Genomic DNA, 12,404 nt, shown 5'->3' on the forward strand with positions numbered 1-12,404 from the left:
CCATCAGTGATAACCCACCAATGGCCATCTGTAGCAGCGGCTGTGGTGGATGCTGGGAGTGATCCGATTGGATCCCTGTACAGCGCAGTGCGCCCCGAATCTGAGCATTTATGTAACGACAAATATTCAAAGTGAAATGTTTACGTTTGGAAAATATTTCAATTGCAAATGCTGATGACAGTCATTTAATGCCAAGGGGATTGTGGGAAAGGCCACTATGTGACATGTGTTGTGTTCTCGGATCACACTGAGCGTGATTACTTGTGAAGCTGTAGACATCGGGTCTGGCGGCACGTTCATCGCTGTTGTATTATGTATGAAGGCAGCGGGACTGACAAACAAACACTATGTACGACGGGTTATTCTAGGAAATGCGTTTCCTGTCTTCTTGCTGCCCAGGGGGTAAAAGCTTGAACATTATGTTGAGAGGCAGAAAACTCGTCCTCTGCAAGAAGGTTCCCTGCGGTTTCGCGCCTGGAGCATTGGACATTGTCGCTGGTTTCAGGAAGGGCTGGTGGCTAATGCACCAGAGGGGGAGGTTTGGGTACAGCGACCCGTTCCATGCTCTAAGGGAAGTGGAGGATATTGCTGTGTGCTGGTTTAGGGCTATACAGTACATTATATCATACAGAACCCGACCATGGGGAGTTCTTTATGTTTGCAGCAGATTAAACTGTGCTTACTGCAACATTTAACTCCTTCAGCTCAGACTTACACTGGATACAGGGCCTGATTTATGTGTGCAAGTAAAGCATCAAAGCAACAGTGGCGTAACGATAGCCCCGCGGTGACAGGGAGGCACTGAGAAAGGGTGAGTGCCGGGGGTCTGCGGGGCTATCGTTATGCCGCTGCTGCCTGCCAGGGCCTGCTGTGCATTCGCTCAATGGTGTGCTGGCGGGGGGTGGCCTCTGGGGTCCACCCAGCCTTGTATGGGCGTGCAAAAACACTGGTCGCTCCCATGGAAACGATGGGCGGTCACCTGAGAACTCAGGCATGTCCATAACTGCTTGGGGCGGGCAGCTGATGTCACATGTTGTCAGCCCCGGGCAAAATGCAACTGGCCATGTGCAATGCCTCCTCAGGATGGGCCACCCTGGGCACTGCCACTTGCACCCTAAATAGTGGATAAACCCCTTGGTTTTACACTTGCTTATTTATATGGTATAACGTGTATTAGGAATTACGGTATGTGGCATAATATGTAATGGCCATTATGGTGCGTGATATATTATGTAATGGGCCTTATAGTGTGTGGTTTAATGTGTAATAGGCATTACAGTATGTGGTATAATGTGTAATGGGCATTATGGTGTGTGGTATAATGTGTAAGGGGCATTGCAGTGTGTGGCATAATGTGAAGGGGCATTACTGTGCGTGGTATAATATGTAATGGACATTACGGTGTGTGGTATATGTGTAATGGACACAATGCTGTGTGGTATAATGTGTAAGGGGCATTGCGGTGTGTGGCATAATGTGTAATGGATATAATGCTGTGTGGTATAATGTGTAAGGGGCATTGCGGTGTGTAGCATAATGTGTAAGGGGCATTATGATGTGTGGCATAATGTGTAAGGGGCATTACTATATGGTGGAAATAAAGATAATATCAGGGCATGTATCACAAATTAAAATTAAGTGCTATTTATTGTTAGTGGGAGTGGGGACCCCAAACCGGTTTCTTGCCTAGGGCCCCATGAGGTCTAAATCCAGCTCTGCTACACACCAAACAATATGCTGTATGGCAATCAATGGGACAATTCAATAGACAACTGCCAGACACCAGGGATTAGGGAACATGCTACACAATGTGAACGATATATTGTTCCAATCTGCCGCACACCCTATAACTTCTAGCACAATAGAAGTTATAGGGTGTATCCAGCTTACTTCAGACTTTTCTCCAACCCTGTGTAACATAATAAAGAATTAGACAACTTTTAGGCAAAATAAAATAAATAAATGTTCTGGTTAAATAAGTTGGCTCAAAAAAGTTGACATGGAAAAGGTTGTCGAGAGGAACACAGGGCATGGACCCGTTGAAGGGACATTACTGTGGGAATTATGTGTATAAGGGGCACTACTGTGGGCATTACGTGGATAAGGGGCACTTACTGTGGACCTTTTGTGTAAGGGGCACTTACTGTGGACATTATGTGTAAAGGGTACTACTGCTGTGGGCATAATGTGTATAAGTGGCAATACCACTGTGGGCATGTGTAAGGGGCAGTACTGTGAGCATTGTGTATATTTGACACTTCTGTGTGGCATAACAAGTATAAGGTACGTGTAGCATAACTTGAATAAGGGGCACTACTGTAAGTCCTAACGTAAATATGGGGCACTACATGCTTGGTGTAATATGAATTAGGGGCACTACATGTAGTGTAATGTGAATATTATCATGCTACTTTGTGGCATAATTTGAATTGGGGGTACTATCGTGGGACAAAACCCCTTTATTGTGAGACTGTCCCTTTATAATTTTATAGTTTGCATGGGGTGTAAAAACCCTAGAACTACCGCGGGAGTCACTACTGGTCAGTGGCAGGGGAAATGAGTTCCACCACCTCTCCTGGACCACTTTAAGACGTGACTCTATCATAATACACTAGTACATATATATATATAGTACCGGGATGTGCAGTCAGGGGAGGCAGGGGAGGCAAAACCTCCCCTGTCATAATGATGAAAATAATAAAAAGAAGATATATTTATATATCTTCTTTTATTATTTTCATCATTTCTCCCTCTCCGGCTGCCTCCTACCATCTTACACTGCTGCATGTGAGGGTGGGAGGCAGCGGGAGAGGTGCCTCCCGCTGTTAACATTAAAACTACGGGCAGCGGGGGGCGGGTAGGGGAGGGCAGGGGGCAGGGTGCAGCAATGGGCTGTAAAAGCCCATTGAAAATGAATGGGGAAGCGGCATTCATACTGGTGCCGCAATGACAGGGGCACCAGTATGAATGCACGCCCCCAGATGTGATTGGGCCAGCGGATCCAGTGCTGGATCCGCTGTCCTATCACACACATGCAGGGCAGAGGATGCAGCAGCGCGGGCAGCGGGGACTTAGTCCGGCACTGCTGGGAGAAAGCCACAGCCGAGAGGACAGGTCAGTCCGCCCGGGAGGGGAGAGGGGGGGGGGGAAGACGCCTGTGCTGTGCCATGCCCGACCGCGGCAGTACGGGGGGAGTAGGCTCCCGCATGTACCCCCTGCTGTCTGTCCCCCACCGCGGCAGTGCAGGGGGGGGGGGGGGAGTAGGCTCCCTGCATGTACCCCCTGCTGCCTGTGCCCGACCGCGGCAGTGCAGGGGGGGGGGGGAGTAGGCTCCCGCATGTACCCCCTGCTGCCTGTGCCCGACCGCGGCAGTGCGGGGACAGGGACGGGGAGGGGGGGAAGGCTGACGCAAGTACCCCTGCTGCCGGTGCCCGCGGTGAGGTGAGTGCCTCCCCAGGCAATGTCCTCACTGCACGTCACTGATATAGTACATATACAGGGCGGGTCTCCCTTATCCCTGTATTCTAAAAACCAAATTATTCTGAAAACTGTTTTTTTCAAACTTTTTCAGGGTATTTTTTTTTTTTGCAGGTACAGGTTGAGTATCCCTTATCCAATATGCTTTGGACCACGAGCATTTTGGATAAGGGATTTTGGAATATTTTTTTTTCATACTTACAAGGTCCCCTGGTGGTGCCCCGATAGTCCACCGTCATCCCCCGATGTCCAAGGCAGCCTTCAGGATCCTCTGCAGTGACATATCCAGTCCCAGGGGTGCATTGCGTGAGTGCGCAAGCATGCCGGTGACATCACCGGCGCACTCGCGCAATGCAATTCCTTATCAAAAATGCTCGTGGTCCCAAGCATATCGAATAAGAAATACTCAACCTTTACCTGCAAAAAAAATTAAAAGAAATGGGGAGACTCTATTGTCGGAGATGATACATTGAATTGCTTTAGGTAGTTTAAATTATTTGGAGATGATGGCGGCGTGAGAGGGGAGGGGCTACATACTATGGTTTTGCCCCTGGCAAAACACTACTGTGCGGCAGCCCGTTACACCACCTCCTGTGTAATATTGATATTTTAATATCATTTGCCTACATCATAAACCCTGTAAGTCTGCTGCTGTCAGGTTAGATAGTCTTCCAATTACCAGCATGTCTGGGTAACTACAGCAAGACGTTTTCAGTTTCCATATGTCAACTATAGACAGGGAGGAGATGGGAGGATGCCCATTAGCAACCAATCAGTACTATCTATTATCTTCTAGAAGGGGCTAATTAAATAAGCAGTAGACTCTGATTGGTTCCTATGAGCAATATACATCTACAATAGAACGCCCAACTTAGCGAATTTACCCCTGTGACTTTTTCCTTGGGTTGACATTTGACCATGTCAGCAATAGTGAGTCGACCTCCGTCAATCAGCCATCTGTATAGGGCTGCATAACCTGGATAAAGATCTATTAAAAACATGTTTTGGAAAATGATTATAATAAAAGGTAAAAGCCAAGATGTGCGATAAACAGCCCAGTAACGTACAGTACATAGCCTGGAATTATAATGTTTTATAGTCTGTGTTACCCGTTATCTCCGCACACAGTTGTTATGTCCCCAGCGAGGCTCAGGAGGTAATGGCAGAGATAAGACTACAGAGATTGGAGTGGAACCGGGACAATGCTTAAAGGTTAAGTAAAGGTGGTTCTGAATAGCGCGGCGACAGAGGAGAACATGAAATGAAATAAGATATAGATTAATGATTATGTTACCCCATACGCAGAATTCCTAAGGGCACGTCTGCCTCCGAAGCTGTTTTATCCACTTTGTCTCTAACGTTTAAACTGAAACACGCATGAAGTGAGTTTAATTCACATCAGTACATACAGGGCCGAGGCTGGGAGAACGGAGGGTTGGACGGACTGTTTAACAATTGCGCTACGGATAAAACTGCTTTCAGTTGTTTCTCTTGGTTTAGAAAAGTGCAGTATGGCATAGCCACTAATCCATACCTCCCAACTGTCCCGTTTACCGCGGGAATGTCCCGGTTTTCGGGGATGTTCCTGCAGCCACGCCCCCTCACCGCATGGCCACACTTCCGAAACTTTGGGCACGTGCGAAGGTCCCGCTGGACCACCAATGAAAGTTGGGAGGTATGCTAACCATGTATCAGTTCCCTAAAAGGACTATACCGTATGCTGTCCAGTCTAAGGCGCCCACACACTAGAAAGATCTGTGGTGTTTCGGTAATCTCGTGATTTCTCTTGAACTCCCTGTCAGTCCGGAACAGAAGATTTTGTGATGCGAGAACCAAGCATGCCCGAGCGCCCCAATACCTGAACGCTTGAGCGTGCCTGAATAACTGAGCACCCGAGCGCTGAGTCTCCGAGCGTGCGCAAACACCCGAGCGCCCAAACACGCTCAATTGCCGAATACCCAAGCAATCGGACACACCCGAACACAATCAAACACCCAAATACCTGAACACGCCGAATCGCCCGAATACCCAAGTATACGAACACGCCCGAGCACAATCAAACACCCGAGTGCCCGCACACTAATTCTGAGCACAATCCGTTTAGCAGCTGTGAAGGATCACAGCGCGCACATCTATCACACCGCACTTTATGGTCTTTGCCTGTAAATCAGCAGTAACATTATGAATTCATGGCCCATTGCGACAACGGCAACAACAACAACAAAAAGTAATTTACTCCATCAATCACTTTGCATTTCTTAAACCTTAGACAAGCGGCAGGATGGGGAGAGAGCAATCGGCGGCAGAGGCGTCTAATGCTGCTCGGCTCCTCCTAAAAATCAGAACGTTTTCTCATTGTTTAATACAAAAAACACCCAAGGAATATACATGTTGCAAATTAGACGAGATTATGAGATTAAATCTGCGGTTAATGGTGGTTTGCAGCCGCAATGTATGTGGTTAGGACATGTCGCTCCAACCTCTGGTGCCTTATGCCGAATATTGGTCACTTTACCGGTTCCTGTCCGATATGTCCGGCTATCAGTGATATCGTCAGGGATTGAAAGTGAAGAAGTTATACAGAGATCTAATACAGATGTGTCCACATACATCTTGGTTTTACTGCGCCGTGTATGGCACAATATGACACACCTTGGACTCTGCAAAAGTCACGCTTTGTGATTTTTCTAAAAGTTTCCACCTCTAATCTAGTACTTTATACAAATTCTACTGCTGCAAACAATTTTCAGAATCCACCCACTTGCTACATCTGGAAAAAAAGCTAAGCCGTGTTTTACATGTGATAAATTGAGAAAAAAAGCCAAGATGTATGTGGACACATCTGTACAGAGCTGGCCCTAGCCTAAATGATGCCCTAGGCATTTGCCTAGTTCGCCTATGCCTAGGGCCGGCTCTGCATCTGTACATGTCATGCCTATAAATAAGAGTTTCTAATAACTGCTCTACTAAATTTCCTGCAGATCTGTCCTGTCCCTTGGTTGTGCAGACGCTTATATCCACAATTGAAATAAGAAGTGTCTAGTCTGTGCCTGTGTACTGCATATGGTCCACGATCTTGAGGTCATCCTTCGACATTCCATTGAAGTCCGCCATCTTGCGCATTCTCCTTGCTGCAATTACTCCTCCCTGAGTAACTCAGCTTCTCCAATCGGGTGACCGGAAAGCCGCCTGGGATATCCCACCGCTTGCCACCAAATTCTGTGGACCCGTAGGGCAGGCGTCCAGTCACAGTCACTGACTTACATCTCAGAATATATATATATATATATAAAAGGCAAACTACTCCTCACCTCTATGAGGTGAAGTACCACGACTGCGTAGGAGCAGATGGGGGCGGGGCTAAAAACGGTTGCAGCTCAAAGTGCAAGTAAAAGCTGTCACAGCTCAAACTGAAAGTACATCGCAGAAGCTGTTATTTTGACATGCTTTTAATTGATCTATCTGATAACGAGCTCATTATCAGATATCCCAGGAGTATTTATGTGTGACACAGTACAATGCACTCTCCGTACTCTCTATTACTGTATAGTCACTAGACTGGGCCTTATTGAGTTTGGGAATCAGAGACTCATTACGAGAACTGCACGCTCTCCTGGCCGCCTCCCGCTACCTCCTCAGTCGCTCACCCAGTCCTGGTGCTGGCAGGGTGAGCAGCAAGAGCTGCCAAATCTGACAGTCGGATCTGGCCGCTGACTGAATAGGGCATGTCGGATCCATTCCAACAAATGAATATCGGAATGGATCCGACTTTAATAGAATATACCGTTATCTCGGTATTCGGGAGAATGAGATTTGGGTGGGGTCAAAGTGAGATCTATATCGCAGTGTAAAAATAAAGCAGCCAGTATTTACCCTGCACAGAAACAAAATAACTCACCCAAATCTAACTCTCTCTGCACAAGTTACATCTGCCCCACCTGCAGTGCACATGGTTTTGTCCATTTGAGAAGGAATTTGCCTTTGCGAGTGAACCAGAATAAGGGCCAATGTCTGTATCTGTCTGATTAAAATTCTCTGATTTTACAGTACGGCACCATAGATACCAATAAGGTCCCCACCCCCCTTGATTTAATAATAAATCAGGATGCGATACAGTCATTTTAATAATATTATTTGCTTTTTTTTTTATTCCCTTAAATATAATATTGTTTCATTTTTTTTGCATCCTTCGCCGAAGCCAGAAATCTAGGAACGGCGGTATGATCTGCCAGGCATCCCTGTAATATTTCCCAACACTTTTCACAGATTTAAGTGTAAAATAGTGCTTGTGAGTGGGTGGTTGCCATGGCGATCACAACACTCAATTTGACTAACTGCAGATAATACGGAACCGGTGGCGGAATGACAAGAAAACATGCCTGAACATCAAAGGGCTAAGTGATTGGTATGCGGCCGTCATTCGCAGCTTACTAAAGTTTATTGGGACACGCCGGTACTACTGATGGGCTTCGCCCGGCTGCATTCGGAAGGGTGGATCTGAGTGCTGTGATGGAGGAATAAGTAATATACAAGGAGCGGAATAGTGCTGGAATATTGTCCTTGGCAACCTGTGTGACAGAAGTGGGAATTATGTGATAAACGACGGAGACGCTGTGGCGGGACGCCAGCCATTCCCCACACATCGGGTAAGTAACGGGCGTTATTTGCATGTGCGCACATGTGTATTAGGAAATATGGGGGGTCATTCTGGTTGATTCGCAACCAGTATGCATTCATACGGGGAGCGATGGTGGCAATGTGCGCATTTCTGCACATGTGCATATGCAGGGTGCGTACACAGACTGTATTTACCATGCACAGAAACAAAATAACTCACCCAAATCTAACTCTTTCTGCACATGTTACATCTGCCCCATCTGCAATGCAGCACGGTTTTGTCCATTAGAGAAAGTATTTTCTTTTGCAAGTGAACCAGAATCAGGCCTTATATGTCAACATTGTCACCATACAGTAAAGTCAGTGTGGACAAGTTGAATGTACTGTAGATATGGTCAGGGGTCAACATTGTGAATGTCTATCAAATACAGCCTCATTGAGATAATGTCTGGGTGGTGACCTATCCACTCATGTGGTGATCTTCATGCCTTCAGGAGGTTTCCACATGTGAGGAGGGGATGGAGGCAGGAGGAAGCCACAGACTGATAGTTATATAGTGGAAGGAGCAGGGTCCCCAGCAGCACAGAGTATATCAGGAGATGAGTGATGTGTCAGTGAGGACAGGGCTGCATGTGACAGGGGCAGTGACATGATGTGAGGAGGGGAATGGGGGCAGCAGGAAGCCCCAGACTGAGAGTTATATAGTGTGATGAGCAGGGTCCCCAGCAGCACAGAGTATATCAGGAGGTGAGTGATGTGTCAGTGAGGACAGGGCTGCATGTGACAGGGGCAGTGACATGATGTGAGGAGGGGAATGGAGGCAGCAGGAAGCCACAGACTGAGAGTTATATAGTGGGAGGAGCAGGGTCCCCAGCAGCACAGAGTATATCAGGAGACGAGTGATGTCAGTGAGGACAGGACTGCATGTCTTAGTACTCGGGGACCCGTGGGTGCACGGAACGGTGCAGGTCCGGTGACCGCACAGGATCCCCAGCGTCCAGTACCTGTGCAAGGGGTCCCTCCTGGAGGGCAGCAGCGGGTGGTCTCCGGCGGGGTCCGTCAGGCGCTGTATTCGCCTGACTATTACCTTGCTAGGCAACCTCTCCGGCGTACTGCTTCCGACGCTCGGCGGAACTGTCAGCCGGCTGCCTAGCAGCGGGGGACGCTAGGCAGCGCGGCTTTTAGTCCTGGCTGTTACTAAGCAGCCAGGACGCTGTCGTATTTTGGCGCCCAGCCAGCTGCCGGCAATTTCATTATTAAGGGCTGCTTGGATGGCCGCCCTCTGATTGGTCTGGGTCCTCCTCTTAAGGGGGCTGGACAGGACATCCCATGCCGGTGATAATCGTCCTGTGCCTTATGCAGGATTGCTGCTGACGTGCTGCTGCTTCCTATCTGCATGAGCTTGCTGGTCGTGGGAACACCTTGGGATTACCATCTTCATCCTTCTACCCGGTGTCGTGAGTAGCCTGAGGCTGCAGTTAGGTAGCCGTACTTGCATGTCAGTTGCCCTAGTGGAGGTTGGGCATTATTCCTCCTTTTGGTTTGCGTGGGGTTTAATCCGTTAAAGTTGTGCGGAGAACAACTTTACTGTTTGCGACGAGGTCGCTTGGTTTTGAGACAGAGTCGCTGTATTCAATGTATCATTATCTCACTATACCTGTGTACAATTATTCTCCTTCCTGTACTTGTACGTTAGCGTTATCCTCCTTTAGCTGGGTTTATTAGGTTATGTAGATTCTCCTCTTGGACTTATCCTTGTCGGTCGTCGTGGGCTTGTCACATCCTAACACCTGGCTGCACCGGAGCTAGGGCGGGCTTAACTCGCCCTTTAAAACGTGGCGGCTACAGGCGAAGCCTAGCATCCCGCAGTCCACGGCCACCTGTCAGCGAGAGCCAATAGAGTCAGCTTAGAGGATAGCGGCACCGTCCAGTCTGGGCGGCATTCTGGATATGAGTAAAGGTGCCCATATACTAGTAAGATTTATCTTCAGATATGGCTGGTTGGAACAAAAACATGGCTATGGATGAGTGACAGTTTGTCAGTTTTCCAGCATTTCAAGCAAAATGGTCAACTGTCATTTGCTCTCATCCATAACCATGTTTTTGTTCCAACCAGACAGATCTGCAGATAAATCGGCGTGTGTATGGCCACCTTTACTCCCTGGATCGTAACAGCATGTGACAGGGGCAGTGACATGATGTGAGGAGGGGAATGGAGGCAGCAGGAAGCCACAGACTGAGAGTTATATAGTGGTAGGAGCAGTGTCCCCAGAACCACAGAGTATAGAAACTTTGAAACATAGAATTTGACGGCAGCTAAGAACCACTTGCCCATCTAGTCTGCCCCTTTTTTAAACATGAATAGTATACCAGGAGATGAGGGATGTGTCAGTGATGAGTGCCTCTAACTCAGTGAGCTTCAGCAGCCAATCAGAGATCACAGAGGTTTTACTGCTCGTCTGATACAGATTCCTACAATGTAATTATCCTCCTGACGCCGTCCTCTATTTCGTTCCCTCTCTGGGTAAAGGAAAAACAAAACATTAAGCTTGTTACATAATCACCTTACCGCATAAATGATCACATATTGATTAAATTAATAACAGCCCTCTTCTTAATTATAGAGAATGATTTAGCAGCACAGAGGTGCCGGGCATAGTTGGCAGCACAACTGATGGCATGACAGATTATTCTTTGATGTAATATATTATAACAGGGATGATTCTGTGCCAGGCTGGTAGTACGGGAATTTCTAGACACATGTCACAAATAATGTCACATGAAAGAGTTAGGTCTTATATTGAAGCTACTGGAATGGGTGGTGGTGCCGCGCTCTGTCACTGAAATTCTACAGATGTTTGATAAAATGTTGTTCGTTATTTGTTTACAAATGTAGCTTTTATACATGTAGCAATTGGCCTTTTCAATACACTGTTCATTCAATCGGGCTGAAAGAGTGCATTCCTTCAAGGTCAATAGATATGATTTACAAAATGGTACATGAATGTTGTGCCTGAATTACACAATATCAGAATACAATTAAACGAAAAAAAATGTGAAAATAGAAAAAAATATTGAAGAATTAAATAAATTGGGTCATGGATTGGATGTCCAATAAATTGTATGGTGTGTACACTCGGGTTGGATATGCACACAATTAAGTGGTAATTCCTGAAAAAAAAAAAAAAAAGGTTGACACAGTCTTGCAATGTGAAGCGGCGTCCCGCTATTTGTAATCCTTTATGATTTGAAATGCTTCCTGAAAAGGAAATGATGATACCTGTGCGCGCGATGCTTCGTGTTCGGGAGCGTTTTTTTCTAAGTCGAGGTTGCTGGGGATCCCCGGGTCCCGGACTGGGTGTGCTACGTCTGTGTACTGTAGAGCACCGGCAGCTCCGTGTGTAACACGCTGACCGGGCTTCAGTGAATCCAGACGCTGCTCCCTGTCTTGGCGAGGTGTCGTGGCTCACCGTTTCAGAATGTGGAGTCCTTCGCGGTGACCGCTTACCTCTTGGACAGGACCCTGCTGGCTCGCCCTGCTCCCCCTCCTGTTTGATACTCACCACTGCCGGTACACTTGCTCCGTGTCAGTCTCTCTCCGTCTTCCGTTACGTGGCGGCGTGTGCACCCGCCGCTCACCTACTTGTGGGGTTCTCACAGGTGTTGGTCTCTTGGTCGGCTTGAAGTGTCAGTGGTCATTGGTATGTACCCTCCAACGCGTTTCGGCTTTTGCCTTTGCCTCCATGACCCAATTTATTTAATTCTTCAATATTTTTTCTATTTTCACATTTTTTTTGTTTAATTGTATTCTGATATGTAATTCAGGCACAAGATTAATGTACCATTTTGTAAATCATATCTATTGACCTTGAAGAAATGCACTCTTTCAGCCCGATTGAATGAACAGTGTATTGAAAAGGCCAATTGCTCTATGTTTAAGAGCTACATTTGTAAACAAATAAAGAACATCATTTTATCAAACATCTGTAGAATTTCAGTGACAGAGCGCGGCACCACCACCCATTCCAGTATCTTGTACAAACGGACCCAGTCATCCGTTCAAAGTGCAGCTGCTAGTCAAAGAAAACACAAATAGATTCAGTGCGCAGGTACAAAAACGTATTTTATATTGAAGCTAGTTGCTTTCATTGAGCTTGGAGTCCATTGTAGTCTATGATCAGTTGGAGTCCATTGTAGTCTATGATCAGTTGGAGTCCATTGTAGTCTATGATCAGTTGCTCAGAGTGTTGGGTTATCATGGTTAGTCCGCCATCGCTACCATAAGGGTCTATGGGACCTTGTAGAGGTGT

General features: G+C 47.0%; 1 protein-coding gene across 14 annotated transcripts in view; it reads left to right on the top strand.

Annotated features, from left to right (window-relative positions):
• Window positions 1–12,404, top strand: part of DLG2 (discs large MAGUK scaffold protein 2) — an 895,737-nt gene that overhangs the window by 692,365 nt on the left and 190,968 nt on the right. Inside the window, exon 1 of one of the 14 annotated variants that reach the window (XM_083170315.1) lies at window positions 7,974–8,123. The exons of the other annotated variants lie outside the window; for them this stretch is intronic. The gene's annotated coding sequence lies outside the window, so the exon portion shown is untranslated. Of the gene's footprint in view, window positions 1–7,973; window positions 8,124–12,404 lie in introns of those variants that run through there. 14 annotated transcript variants of the gene reach the window in all.

The sequence above is a fragment of the Crinia signifera genome, chromosome 2 (genome assembly GCF_055691185.1).
Source record: "Crinia signifera chromosome 2, ASM5569118v1, whole genome shotgun sequence".
Classification (NCBI taxonomy): Eukaryota; Metazoa; Chordata; class Amphibia; order Anura; family Myobatrachidae; genus Crinia; species Crinia signifera.